Here is a 20,792-nt window from a genome sequence, read left to right as displayed (position 1 = left end):
CATGGGCACTTATTGATATCATGAATATTTTTAAATTTCATGGGCACTTTTTGAATTCATGAGGACACTCGATCTCAATCCCCTTCCATCTCGATCTCGATTCCACCCGCACCCTCCCCCGCTAGCTCCACCGCCGCCGACGACCAACCGCACCCTCCCCCGCTCCACCGCCGCCGACGAGCACCCCCCGCACCCACCATCTCGATTCCACCCACACCCTCCCCCGCTAGCCCCACCGCCGCCGACGACCCACCGCACCCTCCCCGGCCCGCTCCAACGCCGCCGACGAGCACCCCCCGCACCCTCCCCCGCTCCACTGCCGCCGAAGAGCACCCCCCGCACCCTCCCCCGCTCTCGTCAAATTATGTATGCAAGAACAAACCTTTAAACAATTACTAACATTCATTACAAAAATTATTTATAACATCACCACAAATAAATCTTAACTTCGTTTACCCACTAAACTAGTTTCAATAACCATTCTATAAATCAGGCATAATAACTAACAAATATTTATCAGAATACAAATACACAATAATTATTTAAATGCATGCATTACTGTTTCATATTCATATTCATTTATTAAAAAATAATAATAATAAAATATACTAATGGCGCACCGGCCTGGTGGTGCGCCATTGCTATCTAAAAAAAAGATTTCTAATGGCGCACCGGCGGTGGGTGCGCCATTGCTATCTAAAAAAAAGATTTCTAATGGCGGACCGACGGGTGGTGCGCCATTAGTAAGCTTCCCCCTATAGCTAAGTCCTCCCTCTCCCTCGCCAGATCCCATTCGTCCCTCTCTCCCTCGCCAGACCCACGACACCGCCGCCCCGACCCCCACCGAACTCCACCCCCGCCGCCCCCGCGCCCCCGCGCCCCACCCCGGCCGCCCCCTCGCCCCCACGCCCCCACCCCCACCGGACTCCACCCCCGCCGCCCCGCGCCCCCACCCCCGCCGGACTCCACCCCCGCCGCCCCCGCGCCCCCACCCCCGCCGCCCCAACCCTCAACGTCTTCGCCTTCCTCCTCGCCGTCGGCGCCGAGCAGCGACGCAGCACCGTACGCCCCCCCCGACCCTCCTCCTCCCCTTCTCCCTCCTCCTCCTCCCCTTGCCCCCCGCCTGCGCCGGGGCTGACGGCTCCTTCTCTGTCTCGCAGGGCAAGGTCTCCGGCGCCTCTACGACACCGACGCCTCACCGTCGATCCGCGTCACCTCGTCAACCCCGACCCCACACGAGCTCGCCATCGTCTTCCTCTCGGTGAGCTGCACCGGTTCCCCTCCCCCCTTTTTGTTAACTGAACATTGTCTTGGTCCTTTTCATTTTTGTCATGGCATTCTTGAGGTGCTGATGTGTCTGAGGGCATGAACCATGATCAGGTTGAGTTCAGATTTCATTAGATTAGATGGATTGTCAGGCCTTGTGTCCTGATAGTTGGATATTTGAGTAGTATTGTCAACAGTAATAACTTTTACATGTTTGCATTGCTTCCAAGAGTAACAGCAGGTGCTTAGGACACCTTTAGGAGATCTACTCATCTCTAATCATGCTACTCAAGGATAGGAACCATAGGTTTCTCTATATATTTTTTCAGTGTCCTTTATTGGTGGTTCTATGATGTAGTCCAGATGAAACCAATTGCATGCATTGAGAAATAGAGTATTAATACAGAACTTGATGTGGTTTTCCACTTAGCTATCTGAATTGAGAAAAAACATAGACAAGATACTACTACTAGACAAGATACTACTCCATATACTACTAATACTACTACTGTATTTCATTTCAAAGTTCAAAATGCTGCTACTGAGATTTTCATTTCCAATGAGTGATGTTTTTCCTAGCAGTAGAAAAAACATACCAACTTCTCTGATTTTATAAAGTTGTTCTTATATGGGTGAAACTTCACTTGTTTTTAGGCTAGTGCAAGGTGTTGCTTCTTCTGTATGGGCCAACTATGTCACAAATAAATTGTCCCTTCTTCTGTATTTGACAAGTAATGACTTGCAAAGATGATGATCATCTTGCTAGTTTGCTGGGTTTTGTCTCCGGCCATTGGGTCGTGATGAATTTGCAGGTACCCCGAGAGGCCCTTGAGTTTGTCGGAATGTCGATTAACTTCCGTTCCGGCAAATTCATGTACTCCATATGTCCTATTTTCAGCAAAGGTCATGCCAAAATTTTCTGTGAATTTTAGCATGACTTTGGTAAAAATAGGACATATGGGGTACTTGCGACTAATTCATGGGCCGGGGTATCTTAGTACTTAGTTAAGTAGGATCAACTGCCCCGCCATTCTTGCTGCATTAAACCATAGGTGGCAATAGAGCCAAGTGATTAGGCCCAACTTAGAATTCTCCTTAGCATCGATAAACCCTAGATGATAAACCCAACATAGGTGGCAATAGAGCCAAGTGATTAGTGCCAAGTGATTAGGCCCAACCTAGGGTGCCTCGGCATCGATAAACCCTAAATGATGAAAACTTAACTTGGCTTCTATAGGGTGCCTCGGTGTCGATGAGAACCTAAATGATGTACGCTTAGGATTTTAGGGTGCCTCGGCGTCGACAAATCCTAAATGATAAAAGCTTAGCTTTTAGGATGCCTCGGTGTCGACAAACCCTAAATGATGAGACCATGATCTTGTTCCTTGACAATAACCAACTTTTTGACCAAACTTTTTTCTTATTTAGAGCGAAACATGGCCCACAATGATGAGGCCGGCGGTTCGGGCGGCAAGCAATTCTGGGAGCTGTCCCAGGAGTTCGAGGAAGAACCTCACCGCTATGAGGACGCCGTGGAACACACCGATCCTGACTACACAACCCCTAGTGGCGTCGGGGATGACACCACTGATGATGGCGCCGCGGATGCCACCACTGATGATGGCGGCGCACGCACAGATGGCAGCCAACCGAAGAGGCAACGGAAGGACCGGCACCCGAACGTGCTCGGCACCGTCAGGGAGGAATTTACTGAAGTGAACTCTGACGGGAATCCGACGACGCCCAATCGCGTAGTCAAGGGGTACTCGGTTCAGCTCGGGTGCATTCTCCGGAGCACCGTCTCGATCAACACCGAGAACCTAAGGCATAAGGACCGAGGGAATTTGCGCAGCCTCCTCTTCACGAAGGTGCACGAACGATACAAGTTCCCCGCTGAGTTTGCAAAGACACGCCTCTCAGGGAATAAAGTGAACGGTGCCACCCTCATGAGGATGAGCACGGCCTTGTCTACTTGGAAAAGCACGGTGAAGGCAATGATTGAAAAAGGTGATAATTATGAGAAGATCAAGGCGAAATATCCTTTGATGAGCGAAGATGACTACAAGGAGTTCAAGATCAAGTGTGAGAGCCCCGCAACCTCCGAATCAAGTCAGTGGGGGAAAGAAATGCGGCAGTTGAACTTAGGGGTCCACCAACTCGGTCCCGGCGGTTACAGAGTGGCGGAGCCTATATGGGACAAGGAGGACGCGGAGCGTGCCGAGCAAGGCCCACCGCCCTGCTTCGAGAAATACCGTGACAAGCAGACCAGGAACTTTCTTAGGGCCCGCGGTAACAAAGGAGCTTACCACGAATCCGAAGAGCAAGGCGCTTGAGCTTGTTCTGGTAAGGAATACACCCCCGCGTAATTAGCTCCATATGGTTGCATTCTAATTAATCCCCAATATTTCTAAATGGTTCACGTTCCTTCCGCAGGACAAAGAAAGCAGTAGCGCGGGGTCGTCTCAGAGCTCCCCTTTCGACACCCCTTTGAATAGGGCGTTGAACGTAATGAAAAACAAGGATAAGCTCAGTAAGCTGACGTCAGCTGGTCGTGTGGCCGGCAAAGGCTTGTCCACAAAATGGTCGTCAGACTGTACCACTGGTGGGCGAAAGGAGAAAAAGACCAGCTCGGAAAGCCAGTCGCGCGAGGTTGAAGCACTCAAGGCACAAGTGGCGCGGATTTCGGAGCTTGTCCTAGAGCAAGTGGAACAACAACTGGGAACGAAGCTCAACGCCATGGTGCCTACGTTGATTCATGGGCTGACGACGTGGATTGCGGGCGGCCAATAGGGGCCTCCCCCGGTTCCCAGCTTCACGGCCAGCAACTCGCATAGCGCGCAGGCGGCGCCATTGGTGTCTCCGGCGGAGGCGGTATTCGTGTCTCCGGCGCCGGCACGGGCATTGGAGCTTAATGCACCCGGGTGTACGCCGGCCGGCACCTCGCCAGCAAGCGGCCCCTCCGTCAGCTACACGCCCGCCGTTGGCGGTGCCTCGACATTAGCCGAGCTCGACGGCATCATGGTAACTAAGCCTCTCGGCCGATGACTTCATCTCCTTGCCTTTGACTGGGCATCCCTGACTCCCTACATGTTTTCGCAGGGCGCCGCCGACGTTCCTTGCACTCTCCTGCACTTCGTGGGCGGCGAGTTGGTCAATGTCGCCAAGGGCAGAATCATTCAACCGGGCAACCCCATGTTCCACGGTAATCCGATGCCACCCAACAGTGTATAGGGTTGAAGTGGTTCCGGTGCTGCCAGGCTGCGACGAGCTGTTACCTCCGATTCGACCCGCTGGGGCCGATGAAGAAGATGAGATGACCCTCAGCGCCTGCATAAGCTGGCCCCTGCTTTGGCCGAAGAGCCAGATTCATTTTTGGGCGGGGGACACCACCCCACAGACAAGACCACCAGTCGAGCCGGCACCAAGCCATGGCAAGAATGCCGCAACGCTAGCGGACATGCCGGACATCCCTATGGCACAGGATCCGGACATGCATATGGCACAGGATCCGGACGACGATGACAACGACGACGGTACATTTACCAACATCGATAAGTACTTTGCCGAACATGGGTACGGTGACGAGTTCTGGGGCCTCCTTCTCAAGTACCCAACCAAGACGACCACGATCTAGCTGGTACGACGGAGAAACCTAGTTGCAACATGCGTTGTCTGGTGTTCAATTCTCAGGAGACGCCTCCAGCTGCCGCCTTCATCGAGCCTCAGATAGCTGAGGTGCCGAATATTATCAGCCCCAACATGCTCAAGAAGGCGGTCTGTGAGCAGAACTCGGTCCCATTACAACAGATCAAGAAGAAGAGCCGGAAACGGAAGACTAAAAAGAGCGCCGGTCCGAGCCAGCCGGCACTGAGTACGATCCGTGCTCAGGACTGGCCACCTTCACCTAAGGATGTCTCGAGGAGGGTGCATGTGGCGGGTAGGGTGATGCTACCGACAAATATGCTCAATGCTGCAACCGGTGCTATGCGGAGTCTGCACGACAGTGTTCTTTCTTTGGAGAAGCGGCGTCTCAGAGAGAATGATGTGGCATACTTGGTTTTCGTGGCCAAGGTGCGAGAGGGCAAGGGCTTTGTGGATGGCGACATCGGGGGTACGATCGTCCTGCGGTTTGATGACATCTTTGCTATGTTTAACCTTCATCTACTGCACTACACCTTCGTTCGGCTATTTTCGCTGAGTATGGAGATGCGGATCATTAGAGACAAGACCCCGGATATCATGATAGTCGACCCCTTCTACATGCGTGCCAAGCTCTTGAGCAGCGCTGGGGACCGCCAAGTCGCGAGTTCACACCTCGAAGGCATCATTCTGGCAAACCCAGATAAGGATAACTTCCTTGTGGCTTACTTTCCCGAGTAAGTCATCCCTTAACCGCCCCGTAACATATGATTTCTTAGATTTCGATCGTTCTTTTTTTTTCTAACATTCCGTGTTCTGTGCAGTGACACACATTGCACACTCATCCTCTTAACCCCGAAATATTCCATGGCCACGTATTTCGACCCGAACCGTGACTCCAAGATAGACTACACAAATATCAAGAAAGTTCCTGATGATGTTCTCCCCGGCTACGCCAAATTTGGAGGCACCTTCACCAGGGCAGATCGTAAGTACGGCAAGCACGTGTTCGCCCACAATACGACGTTCTGCTGCGTCAAGCAGCCGCCTGGCGGTCAGAAGGATGCCTACTAAACCCTCCATCACATGCGGGCGATCGTAAGGGACCTTCATCACCTTCTGCTACCAGATAATCTCAAAGATTGGGCCGTGAGCTTGTCGACAATCCAGGACGCGGACATCAGACAAGAATTCTTTCGCATCCAGTAGGAGTTTGCGGACATCATCCATCAAGATGTCCTTCATACCTCGGGGCAGTTCTTCCTCAGATATCAACCGTCCAATAGTGAGATAGACGGAATGCTACAAATGCAGGCTGACAACGTCCGCGATTTCATGACCATCATGACAGACGGTGGCTTCATCCACGCTCCGGTCCCATGAGTCGAGTCGAAAGTAGTGATGTGTAGTTCTGAAACATTGATTGGCTCATGTTGTAATTAAACTTTAATGAATTGTATGTCTCTTTGGTTTGGACAGTCGTTCAACTTAGATGTAATCAATGCTATTTATTAGTAGGACCATGAATCGTGCTATTAATGTCTTGCTTTTCTCTTCTGATCCTTTTGTTGCATACTAATATATTGCTTATGTATGTATTGTCTGTTGTTTGGCTTGTGCATAGAGATGTCGTCCTATGTCGTGTACAAGGGTAAGGTTCCCGGAGTCTACGATGACTGGGAGGAGTGTTGGAGACAGGTTCACCGTTTCAGCGGTAACAGTTACAAAGGGTACACCACTAGGGCGCAGGCGGAATCTAGATACGCCCGCTATCTAGCGGGAGAGAGGAGGGAGCGTTGGAGGAACTGGATGAAGACTAGTTTCATCGCGATGATGCTCATCGTGATGACCGCAGCTCTCTTCTATGTGATGGTAGTTTAGATGATCGATATCGACTTGTAATATGAAGACAAACTCGATACTCGCGGTCTCGAGACTTGTAATGTTTTATCTTTGTTCGGTCTTTTGAATTCGGAGACTAATATGATGAATTGTTTTCGGAGACTAATCTTCTATTGTATTCGATGAATCTGCTGTTGCTGTGTGCTGCTGTCTATATTCTGTCAAACAATATATTTTGTAACCTGTGCAAAAATCAGAAAAGTAAAAAAAAATCAAACCTAATATTCATACTAATGGCGCATCACTACAGAGTGCGCCATTAGTATGCCAAAGTATACTAATGGCACATCACCCAACAGTGTGCCATTAGTATGCCAAAGCACATGGTTAAATATGCCCCCCTGGGAGGCATACTAATGGCACGTGGTGTTCTATACTAATGGCGCCGGTGGTGCGCCATTAGTAAGAAATACTAGTGGCGTGATACTAATGGCGCACCAGTAGTGTGCCATTAGTAGGAAAAACTGGTGCGCCATTATTAGCCCTTTTCCTAGTAGTGTCCCCCTCACTTATAAAATAATATTTGGGACGTGCCGCAGCCGCGTGCGAGTGTGTCTGGGCTCAGAATGGACAACGGAAGGTACGGGAAGACCGCGACAGATGCAAGTTTTGAAAACATGATGATGCTATGCACATGATGACATGAAAAGATGCAACACACAAGAAAAGACAAGGCAACAATAGCGAATAAATAGAAGACACCTGGCACAACGGTCTCGGGGCGTTACAATTAAGAACCAAGGTATCAATCTAGTAGGAGATACAAGCAAGTCTCCAATCTATGCACCTACACAAACAATCAAACACTTGCACCCAACGCGATAAAGGGGTTGTCAATCCCTTCACGGTCACTTGCAAAGGTGAGCTCTGATAGAGATAGATATAAAAGATTACTAAAACGTAAAACAAAATAAAAGCAAATAAATGGCAGCGAGATATTTTTGGGTTTTTTGGTTTATAGATCTGAAAATGTATATGATGGAAAATAGACCCGGGGGCCATAGGTTTCACTAGAGGCTTCTCTCCTGAAGGAAAATAATACGGTGGGGGAACAAATTACTGTCGATCAATTGATAGATAAGCGAAAATTTATGATGATATCCAAGGCAATGATTATGAATATAGTCATCACGTCCGTGTCAAGTAGACCGACTTCTGCCTGCATGTACTACTATTACTCCACACATCGACTGCTATCCAGCATGCATCTAGAGTATTAAGTTCATAAGAACAGAGTAATGCCTTAAGTAAGATGACATGATGTAGAGGGATAAACTCAAGCAATATGATGAAAACCCCATCCTTTTACCCTTGATGGCAGCAATACAAATACATGCCTTGCTACCCCTACTTTGTCACTAGGTGAGGACACCACAAGATTGAACCCAAAACTAAGCACCTCTCGCATTGCAAGAAAAACCAATCTAGTTGGCCAAACGAAACCGATAATTCGAAGAGAAATGCAAAGATATCTAATCATGCGTATAAGAATTCAGAGAAGATTCAAATAATATTCATAGATAAACTGATCATAAATCCAAAATTCATTGGATCTCGACAAACACACCGCAAAAGAAGATTACATCGGATAGATCTCCAAGAACATCAAGGAGAACATGGTATTGAGGATCAAAGAGAGAGAAGAAGTCATCTAGCTACTAGCTATGGACCCATAGGTCTGTGGTAAACTACTCACGCTTCATCCGAAGGGCAATAGAGTTGATGTAGATGCCCTCCGTGATCGAACCCCCCTTCGGTGGGGTGCCGGAAAAGGTCCCTAGATGGGATCTCACGGGTACAGAAGGTTCCGGCGGTAGAAAAGTATTTTGGTGGACGCTTCTGGTCGTTTGGGAATATTTCTGAATTTATAAGCCAAAGATTAGGGTTGGAGGAGTCTCGTGGGGCCCACAAGCCAAGGGGCGCGCCCTGAGGGCTTTTGGAGCCCTCTGGACTCTTCTGACTTCCTCTCCAAGCACTACATGTGTCTTCAGGTCCAAGAAAAATCATCGTAAATTTTTATTCCGTTTGGACTCCGTTCAATATTCCTTTTCTGTAAAACTCAAAAACAAGGAAAAAACCGAAACTGGCACTGAGCTCTAGGTGAATAAGTTATTCCGAAAATAATATAAAATAGCATATTAATGCATACAAAACATCCAAATAGATAATATAATAGCATGGAACAATAAAAAATTATAGATATGTTGGAGACGTATCAAGCATCCCCAAGCTTAATTTCTGCTCGTCCTCGAGTAGGTAAATGGTAAAAACAGAATTTTTGATGTGGAATGCTACCTAACATATTTATGCATGTAATTTTATTCATTGTGGCATGAATATTCAGATCCATAAGATTCAAAACAAAAGGTTAATATTGACATAAAAAATACTTCAAGCATACTAATAAAACCATATAGTCTAGCTATGCTCCATCTTCATCACACAAAGTATTAAATCATGCACAACCCCGATGGCAAGCCAAGCAATTGTTTCATACTTTTTATGTTCTCAAGCCTTTTCAACTTTCACGAAATTCATGAGATTGAGCCATGAATATAGCACTATAGGTGGAATAGAATATGGTGGTTGTGTAGAAGACAAAAAGAAGGAGATATTCTCACATCAACTAGGCAAATTATCGGGCTATGGAGATGCCCATCAATAGATATCAATGCGAGTGAGTAGGGATTGGCATGCACAAGAGCTATAAGTTTACGAAAGCTCAAAAAGAAGCTAAGTGGGTGTGCATCCAACTCGCTTGCTCACGAAGACCTACGGCAATTTGAGGAAGCTGATATGTCTCCAACGTATCTATAATTTTTGATTGTTCCATGCTATTATATTATCTATCTTGGATGTTTTATATGCATTTATATGCTATTTTATATTATTTTTTGGACTAACCTATTAACCTAGAGCCCAGTGCCAGTTTCTGTTTTTTCCTTATTTTTGAGTTTTACAGAAAAGGAATATCAAATGGAGTCCAATTGAGTTGAAAATTTATGGTGATTTTTATGGACTAGAAGAAGTCCCCGAAGCAAACGAGTTGGGACAGAAGAGCCACCAGGCCTCCACAAGGATGGAGGGCGCGCCCTGCCCCCTGGGCGCGCCATTCGGTCTTGTGGGCTCCTCGTGGACCCCCTGACTTGGTCTCGACGCCAAAAATTCCTATAAATATAGAAAACCCCAGAAATAAACCTAGATCGAGAGTTCCACTACCGCAAGACTCTGTAGCCACGAAAAACCAATCGAGAGCCCGTTCTGGCACCCTGCCAGAGGGGGAAATCATCACCGGTGGCCATCTTCATCATCCCGACGCTCTCCATGACGAGGATGGCGTAGTTCAACCTCGGGGCTGAGGGTATGTACCGGTAGCTATGTGTTTGATCTCTCTCCCTCTCTCTCTCTCTCTCTGTCTCTCTATCTCTCTCTCTCGTGTTCTTGATTCGGCACGATCTTGATGTACCGCGAGAGTTTCTATTATAGTTGTATCTTATGATGTTTCTCCCCCTCTACCTCTTGTAATGGATTGAGTTTTCCCTTTGAAACCATTTTATCGGATTGAGTCTTTAAGAATTTGAGAAGAGTTGATGTATGTCTTGCATGTGCTTATATGTGGTGACAATGGGATATTCACGCAATCTACTTGATGTATGTTTTGGTGATCAACTTGCGGGTTCTGTGACCTTGTGAACTTATGCATAGGGGTTCGCACATGTTTTTGTCTTGGCTCTCTGGTAGAAACTTTGGTGCACTCTTTGAAGTTCTTTGTGTTGGTTTGAATAGATTAATCTGAGATTGTGTGGTACATATCGCATAATCAAACCCATGGATACTTGTGGTGACATTGGAGTATCTAGGTGACATTAGGGTTTTGGTTGATGTGTGTCTTAAGGTGTTATTTTATTACGAACACTAGGGCTATTCGTGACACTTATAGGTATAGGTCAATATATCGACCAGACATAATAACTTTGAGGTGGTTTCGTACCTACAATAATCTCTGCGTTTATTCTCCGCTATTAGTGACTTTGGAGTGACTTTTGTCACACGTTGAGGGATTGCCATATGATCTAATTATGTTATCATTGTTGAGACAACTTGCACTAGTGAAAGTATGAACCCTAGGCCTTGTTTCCAAGCATTGCAATACCGTTTTCACTCACTTTTACTACTTGCTACCTTTATATTTTTAGATTACAAAAACCTATATCTACCATCCATATTACACTTGTATCACCATCTGTTCGCCTAACTAGTGCACCTATACAACTTACCATTGTATTGGGTGTGTTGGGGAGACAAGAGACTCTTTGTTATTTGGTTGCAGGGTCGTTTGAGAGAGACCATCTTCATCCTACGCCTCCCACGGATTGATAAACCTTAGGTCTTCCACTTGAGTGAAATTTGCTACTGTCCTAAGAAACTCTGCACTTGGAGGCCCAACAACGTCTACAAGGATAAAGTTGCGTAGTAGACATCAAGCTCTTTTCTGGCGCCGTTGCCGGGGAGGCTAGGTAAGCGACAACGAAGCTATTTTCTGGCGCTGTTGCCGGGGAGGTGAGTGCTTGAAGGTATATCTGTAGATCTTGCAATTGAATCTTTTAGTTTCTTGTTTTATCACTAGTTTAGTCTATAAAAGAAAACTACAAAAAATGGAATTAAGGTTGCCTCATATGCTTCATCTTTTTAAAGTCTATCATGAAAATGTTGGAATGGAAAATTGTGCTCATGTGTTAAGAGGAAGAAGTCTATAAAATGTTTGGCACTAAATCTTTGAATGATGAGCATGATTGCAATGTTGTTAGTATGAATTCCTTGAATATCCATGCTGCTAATGATATGCAAAGCCATAAGCTTGGGGATGCTACGTTTAATGAAGATGATATTTTTTGTCCCCCAAGTTTTGATGAGCAAATTTATTATGATGATAGCATGCCTCCTATTTTTGATGATTATGTTGATGAACGTGGTTTTGGAGAGGTCATGACTTTATTTAGTGATGAATCCACTATTTTGGAAGAGGTTCCAATTGATTATGAGAACAAAGTTGCTATATATGATGATTATTGTGATGACATGTATGCTATAAAGAATAACGATAACCATGAAACTTGTCATCATGATTTTAATTTTCAATTGGATTATGCCTCACATGATAGTTATTTTGTTGAGTTTTCTCCCACTGCTATAGATGAGAATAAATTTGCTTATGTGGAGAGTAATACATTTTCTATGCTTGTGGATCATGAAAAGGATGCTTTATGTGATAGTTATATTGTTGAATTCTTTCATGATGCTACTGAAAATTATTATGAGAGAGGAACATATGCTTCTACATATTGCAATAATATCAAGTTTCCTCTCTATGTGTTTAAAGTTTTGCTTGCTTTACCTTCCTATGCTAGTTGATTCTTGCTCCCATAAATTGTTTGTTCACAAAATCCCTGTGCATAGGAACTGGGTTAGACTTAAATGTGCTTGTCATATTCTTCATGATGCTCCCATTATGTTTCAATTCTTATCTTTTATGTGAGCATCATTGAAATCATCATGCCTAGCTAAAGAGGCATTAAAGAAAAGTGCTTGTTGGGAGACAACCCAATATTTACCCCTACTGTTTTTGTGTGTTCACATGATTAGGCTACTATATTAATCATGTTTTATACCTTTTGTTTCAATAAAGAACCAAGTAAGATCTTTGGGATAGCTTATGGTGATAATTGATTTGATCTTGCTGAAAAACAGAAACTTTTGCCCCCAGTAAAATAATTTTCTCTTTTTACAGGAGCGTGATAAAATAATTATTCATTTTGCACAGGATTGATATACAAATTTCTCAGGTTCTCCTAATTGTTTAGAATTTTTTGAGTTACATAAGTATTCGAGAGTTACAGATTACTACAGACTGTTCTGTTTTTGACAGATTCTGTTTTCATTGTGTTGTTTGCTTATTTTGATGAATCTATGAGTTGTATCGGAGGGTATAAACCATGGAGAAGTTGGAATACATTAGATATAACACCAATATAAATTTAGAATGAGTTCACAACAGTACCCAAGTGGTGATTTGCTTTATTATACTAACAGAGCTTACAAGTTTTCTGTTGAGTTTTCTATTGTGAAGTTTTCAAGTTTTGGGTAAAGTTTTGATGGACTACAGAATAAGGAGTGGTAATAGCCTAATATTGGGGATGCCCAAGGCATCCCAAGGTAATATTCATGGACAACCAAGAGCCTAAGCTTGGGGATAACCCAGATGGCATCCCCTCTTTCGTCGTTGTTCATCGGTAACCTTACTTGGAGCTATATTTTTAGTCACCACATGATATGTGTTTTGGTTGGAGCATCATGTCATTTTATTTTGTTTTGCTTGCTGTTTGAATAAAATACTTCAGATCTGAAATTTTATTTATGAGAAGGAGTCTTCATATAGTTACATAATTATTCGACTACTCATTGATCTTTACTTATATCTTTTGGAGTAGTTTGTCATTTGCTCTAGTGCTTCACTTATATCTTTTTAGAGCACGGCGGTAGTTTTATTTTGAAGAAATTGATGAACTCTCATGCTTCACTTCTATCATTTTGAGAGTCTTTAAACAACATGGTAATTTGCTTAGGTTATAAATTTAGTCCTAATATGATAGCCATCTAAGAGGGATATAATAAAAAAATTCATATAAAGTGCATTGAATACTATGAGAATTTTGATTCCTTATGATTGTTTTGAGATATAATTATGGTTATATTAGAGTCATTCTAGTGAGTAATTGTGGATTGGTAAAAATACTTGTGTTAAAGTTTGTGATTCCCGTAGCATGCACGTATGGTGAACCGTTATGTGATGAAGTCGGAGCATGATTTATTTATCGACTGTCTTCCTTATGAGTGGCGATCGGGGACAAGCGATGATCTTTTTGTACCAATCTATCCCTCTAGGAGCATGCGCGTAGTACTTCGTTTCGATAACTAATAGATTTTTGCAATAAGTATGTGAGTTCTTTATGACTAATGTTGAGTCCATGGATTATACACACTCTCACCCTACCACCATTGCTAGCCTCTCTAGTACCGCGCAACTTTCGCGGTACCTTAAACCCACCATATACCTTCATCAAAATAGCCACCATACCTACCTATTATGGCATTTCCATAGCCATTCCGGGATATATTGCCATGCAACTTTCCACCGTTCCATTCATTATGACACGTTCCGTCATTGTCATATTGCTTTGCATGATCATGTAGTTGACGTTGTATTTGTGGCAAAGCCACCTTTCGTCATTTTTTATACATGTCGCTCTTGATTCATTGCACATCCTGGTACACCACCAGAGGCATTCATATAGAGTCATATCTTTGTTCTAGTATCGAGTTGTAATTCTTGAGTTGTAAGTAAATAAAAGTGTGATGATCATCATTATTAGAGCATTGTCCCAGTGAGGAAAGGATGATGGAGACTATGATTCCCCCACATGTCGGGATGAGACTCCGGAAAAAAAGAGACCAAAAAAAGGAGAAGGCCCAAAAAACAATAAAAAATTAGAGAAAAGAGAGAAGGGGCAATGCTACTATCCTTTATCCACACTTGTGCTTCAAAAAGTAGCACCATGATCTTCATGATAGAGAGTCTCCTATGTTGTCACTTTCATATACTAGTGGGAATTTTTCAATATAGAACTTGGCTTGTATATTCCAAAGATGGGCTCCCTCAAATTTCCCTTGGTCTTCGTGAGAAAGCGAGTTGGATGCACACCCACTTAGTTTTCTTTTGAGCTTTCATGCACTTGTAGCTCTAGTGCATCCGTTTCATGGCAATCGCTACTCACTCACATTGATATCTATTGAAGGGCATCTCCATAGCCCGTTGACACACCTAGTTGATGTGAGACTATCTCCTTCTTTTTGTCTTCTCCACAACCACCATATTCTGTTCCACCTATAGTGCCATGTCCATGGCTCACGCTCTTGTATTGCGTGAAAGTTGAAAAGGTTTGAGAACATAAAAAGTATTAAACAATTGCTTGGCTTGTCATCAGGGTTGTGCATGATTTGAATATTTTATGTGTTGAAGATGGAGCATAGCTAGACTATATGATTTTGTAGGGATAACTTTCTTTGGCCATGTTATTTTGAGAAGACATGATTGCTTTATTAGTATGCTTCAAGTATTACTGTTTTTATGTCAATATTAAACTTTTCTTTTAAATCTTATGGATCTGAACATTCATGCCACAACAAATAAGATTACATTGATAAATATGTTAGGTAGCATTCCACATCAAAAATTCTGTTTTTATCATTTACCTACTCGAGGACGAGCAGGAATTAAGCTTGGGGATGCTTGATACGTCTCCAACGATCTATAATTTTTGATTGTTCCATGCTATTATATTATCTATCTCGGATGTTTTATATGCATTTATATGATTTTTGGTACTAACCTATTAACCTAGAGCCCAGTGCCAGTTTCTGTTTTTCCTTGTTTTTGAGTTTTACAGAAAAGGAATATCAAACGGAGTCCAATTGAGCTGAAAATTTACGGTGATTTTTTATGGACCAGAAGAAGCCCCCAAAGCAAAAGAGTTGGGCCAGAAGAGCCACGAGGCCTCCACAAGGGTGGAGGGCGCGCCATCTGGTCTTGTTGGTTCCTCGTGGATCTCCCTGACTTGTTCTTGACACCAAAAATTCATATAAATATAGAAACCCACAGAAAGAAACCTAGATCGGGAGTTCCACCTCCTCATGCCTCTATAGCCACAAAAAACCAATCGGGAGCCCGTTCCGGCACCCTGCCGGAGGGGGAAACCATCATCGATGGCCATCTTCATCATCCCGGCGCTCTCCATGACGAGGAGGGAGTAGTTCACCGTCGGGGCTGACGGTATGTACTAGTAGCTATGTGTTTGATCTCTCTCTCTCTCTCGTGTTCTTGATTTGGCATGATCTTGATGTACCGCGAGCTTTTCTATTATAGTTGGATCTTATGATGTTTCTCCCCCTCTACCTCTTGTAATGGATTGAGTTTTTCCTTTGAAGTTATCTTATCGGATTGAGTCTTTAAGGATTTGAAAACACATGATGTATGTCTTGCATGTGCTTATCTATGGTGACAATGGGATATTCATGTGATCTACTTGATGTATGTTTTGGTGATCAACTTGCGGGTTCTATGACCTTGTGAACTTATGCATAGGGGTTGGCACATGTTTTCGTCTTGACTCTCCGGTAGAAACTTTGGGGCACTCTTTGAAGTTCTTTGTGTTGGTTTGAATAGATGAATCTGAGATTGTGTGGTGCATATCGTATAATCAAACCCGTGGATACTTGTGGTGACAGTGGAGTATCTAGTTGACATTACGGTTTTGGTTGATGTGTGTCTTAAGGTGTTATTTTAGTACAAACTCTAGAGCTGTTTGTGACACGTATAGGAAAAGCCCAATAGATCGATCAGAAAGAATAATATCTTTTATGGTCATGCACCCTTGATGAGTGGTCTATATTTACTAAATCTTGATAGTAGTGATACACATGTTCATAGTATTGAAGCCAAAATATATAAGTTTAATAATGATAATACAACTTATTTGTGGCACTGCCATTTAGGTCATACTGGTGTAAAGCGCATGAAGAAACTCCATGCTGATGGGATTTTGGAATCACTTGATGCTTGTGAACCATGCCTCATAGGCAAGATGACTAAGACTCCGTTCTTTGGAACAATGGAGCGAGCAACAGACTTGTTGGAAATAATACATACTGATGTATGCGGTCTAATGAGTGTTGATGCTCGCGGCGGGTATCATTATTTTCTTAGCTTCACAAATGATTTGAGAAGATATGGGTATATCTACTTGATGAAACATAAGTCTGAAACATTTGAAAAGTTCAAAGAATTTTAGAGTGAAGTGGAAAATCATCGTAATATGAAAATAAAGTTTCTACGATCTGATCGTGGAGGAGAATATTTGAGTTACGAGTTTTGTCTTCAATTGAAACAATGCAGAATTGTTTCGCAATTCACGCCGCCTGGAACACCACAGCGTAATGGTGTGTCCGAACATCGTAACCGCACTTTACTAGATATGGTGTGATCTATGATGTCTCTTACTGATTTACCACTATCGTTTTGGGGTTATGCTTTAGAGACGGCTGCATTCACATTAAATAGGGCACCATCGAAATCCATTGAGACGACACCTTATGAACTGTGGTTTGGCAAGAAACCCTAGTTATCGTTTCTTAAAGTTTGGGGCTGCGATGCTTATGTGAAAAAGCTTCAACCTGATAAGCTCGAATCCAAATCAGAGAAATGTGTCTTCATAGGATACCCAAAGGAGACTGTTGGGTACACCTTCTAGCACAGATCCAAAGGTAAGATATTCGTTGCTAAGAATGGATCCTTTCTAGATAAGGAGTTTCTCTCTAAAGAAGTGAGTGGGAGGAAAGTAGAACTTGATGAGGTAACTGTACCTACTCCCTTATTGGAAAGTAGTTCATCACAGAAATCAGTTCCAGTGATTCCTACACCAGTAAGTGAGGAAGCTAATGATGATGATCATGAAATTTCTGATCAAGTTTCTACCGAACCTCGTAGGTCTACCAGAGTAAGATCCGCACCAGAGTGGTACGGTAATCCTGTTCTAGAGGTCATGTTACTTGACCATGACGAGGCTACGAACTATGATGAAGCGATGATGAGCCCAGATTCTGCAAAATGGCTTGAGGCCTTGAAATCTGAGATGGGATTCATGTATGAGAACAAAGTGTGGACTTTGGTTGACTTGCCCGATGATCGGCAAGCCATAGAGAATAAATGGATCTTCAAGAAGAAGACTGACGCTGACGGTAATGTTACTGTCTACAAAGCTCGACTTGTTGCGAAAGGTTTCCGACAAGTCCATGGAGTTGACTACGATGAGACCTTCTCACCTGTAGCGATGCTTAAGTCCGTCCGAATCATGTTAGTAATTACCGCATTTTATGATTATGAAATTAGGCAAATGGATGCCAAAACTGCATTCCTTAATGGATATCTTAAAGAAGAGTTATATATGATGTAACCAGAAGATTTTGTCGATCCAAAAGGTGCTAACAAAGTGTGCAAGCTCCAGCGATCCATTTATGGACTGGTGCAAACCTCTCGGAGTTGGAATATACGCTTTGATAGTGTGATCAAAGCATGTGGTTTTATACAGAAATTTGGAGAAGCCTGTATTTACAAGAAAGTGAGTGGGAGCTCTGTAGCATTTCTCATATTATATGTGGATGACATATTGCTGATCGAAAATGATACTGAATTTTTGAATATCATAAAAGGTTACTTGAATAAGAATTTTTCAATGGAAGACCTCGGTGAAGCTGTTTATATATTAGGCATCAAGATCTATAGAGATAGATCAAGACGCTTAATTGGACTTTCACAAAGCACATACCTTGATAAAGTTTTGAAGAAGTTCAAAATGGATCAAGCAAAGAAAGGGTTCTTGCCTGTGTTACAAGGTGTGAAGTTGAGTCAGACTCAATGCCCGATCACTTCAGAAGATAGAGAGAAAATGAAAGTCATTCCCTATGCTTCAGCCATAGGTTCTATCATGTATGCAATGATGTGTACCGAACCTGATGTGTGCCTTGCTATCAGTTTAGCAGGGAGATACGAAAGTAATCCAGGGGTGGATCACTGGACAACGGTCAAGAACATCCTAAAATACCTGAAAAAGGACTAAGGATATATTTCTCGTTTATGGAGGTGACAAAGAGCTCGTCGTAAACGGTTACGTTGATGCAAGCTTTGACACTGATCCAGATGACTCTAAGTCACAAACCGGATACGAATTTTTATTGAATGGTGGAGCTCTCAGTTGGTGCAGTTGACGGTGTCCTGGACTAGGGGGTACTCAACACGTCATCTCCCAATCAGTTGAATTGGGCCGAGGACCCCCATGGTCGTATGCTCATGGGCCAGTTCGGACAGCCGATGTATACACGAGGAAGATTCCATAAGACTTGGTGATCAAGACAAGGACTCCTCTCCACCGATGTATTCGACTAGGACTCTTGTTATCCTAGGACTCTTGTTATCCTAGGCCTCTGGTACATTATATAAGCCGAGGCCAGGCTAGTCGGTAGATTATTATGACATTACTCATCATACCTATAGAGTTTAGACCACACATACGTTCTTGAGGTAGATCAACTCTTGTAACCCCTATACTCATCAAAGTTAATCAAGCAGGAAGTAGGGTATTACCTCCATCAAGAGGGTCTGAACCTGGGTAAACATTATGTCCCCTGTCTCCTGTTACCATTGATCCTTAGACGCACAGTTCGGGACCCCCTACCCGAGATCTGCTAGTTTTGACACTGACAATGGTGCTTTCATTGAGAGTTCCGCTGTGTGATCTGCAAAGGATCAATGGCTCCCGCGCAGATCAACTGCGATGCCGACATCTTCGTCGCCGGCTCGACTGGTCACCTTGGTTCGACCGAGGACCGCGCTCCATCTCCGATCGTCATGGTCGTACGGGGGCCTTCATCAAGATCAACTCCGATCTCTATCAAGATCATGGAGGAATCATCCATGAAGCTTAGGGGCTCAACGTCAACATTACTCTTGGGTGACCATGCTGTTTTTTCGAACAGCGAAGTTGTATCTGCTGCCACCACCTCCTCGAGCATCGCTTTGACGATTACTTTGGTGGAATTGTGCGGAATTGAGTCTACGACAACCATGCAAAATTTCGTCAAGTTCTGATGGAGAAATCTTTGGGCAATCTATGATATACCAGAACCCTGTCAAATCTGGACGGGACTCTGGACGAATTTAGGGTGTGGTCTCCAGCACCTATCTCGGACGTCGTTTGGAAGATCCAACCGTTGATCGACTGCGGAATTCCTGTATCTACTACTCCTCAAAATTTCAGCTCGATCTGACCGTCCAAGCTCCGGGAACCTTCCGATTAGTGCATCACTTTTCGGACCTGTTTTCTGCGCGAATACAGATCTGACCAGAATTCATGTTTCTTTATGAACGTGATATTGGACAACCTTTTTAAAGGAATTTTCTTCTATGGTATTGTGCGTTGTTTTTAACATGTGCCCATAAAAGTTTAAGCCTTCTTTGAGACACTCTTCACCATCGCACTGGTATCACACCAGTCAGGTAACATTGCTCCACGTCTGTCGACCTGCGCTAATCAGATCGTCGCTTCATCGGGCCGAGCCTAACCTTATCGGATCATCAGCTCGGCAAGCCAAACAAGAGTTCAACATCGCGAAGGATAAATCATCACCAATACCATCGCCCCATAGATTGCACGGGTCAGGCGCACCGACATCGCCGCTCGGTCACTTCATCAATCCGGCATTGACCGCATCACAAGTTATGACCAACGTGTCCGAGCCTAACCTTATCGGATCATCAGCTCGGCAAGCCAAACAAGAGTTCAACATCGCGAAGGATAAATCATCACCAATACCATCGCCCCATAGATTGCACGGGTCAGGCGCACCGACATCGCCGCTCGGTCACTTCATCAATCCGGCATTGACCGCATCACAAGTTATGACCAACGTCGGCATGGCCGCACTGTTGATTTTTCAAGCCAATGTCCATCACGCTTAATTGCTTCAATACCTCGGCTGACATGGCAGCTGCAACATCTCCTTACTGACCCGCTCCGTCATCTCGGCTAGACCGGGGACATGGCTACTTCTTCATCAACATACTCCGGTGACTTCGGCGACACCAGCCGACCAGCTTCATCACGTTAGCTGGACCGGGGGCTTTGCATCGGTGAGCCCACCATTGCCAGCATCACCATGCCGTCACTTTATCGCCCATTAGGCAATGGGTGTGTGGATCGAGTCCCAATTTTGGGACTAATCTTTCTTCAGATTGCTACAACAGATAAACCAGGTTCTATTAATCCTAGTATTGTTTCTTGCTTGGGTTTATTTTTCCCAAGAAATTATTACTCTGG

Source organism: Triticum urartu, chromosome 4A, assembly GCF_056163025.1.
Source record: "Triticum urartu cultivar PI428250 chromosome 4A, HENAU_Tu73, whole genome shotgun sequence".
Taxonomy (NCBI): domain Eukaryota; kingdom Viridiplantae; phylum Streptophyta; class Magnoliopsida; order Poales; family Poaceae; genus Triticum; species Triticum urartu.
This window is presented reverse-complemented; position numbering follows the sequence as displayed.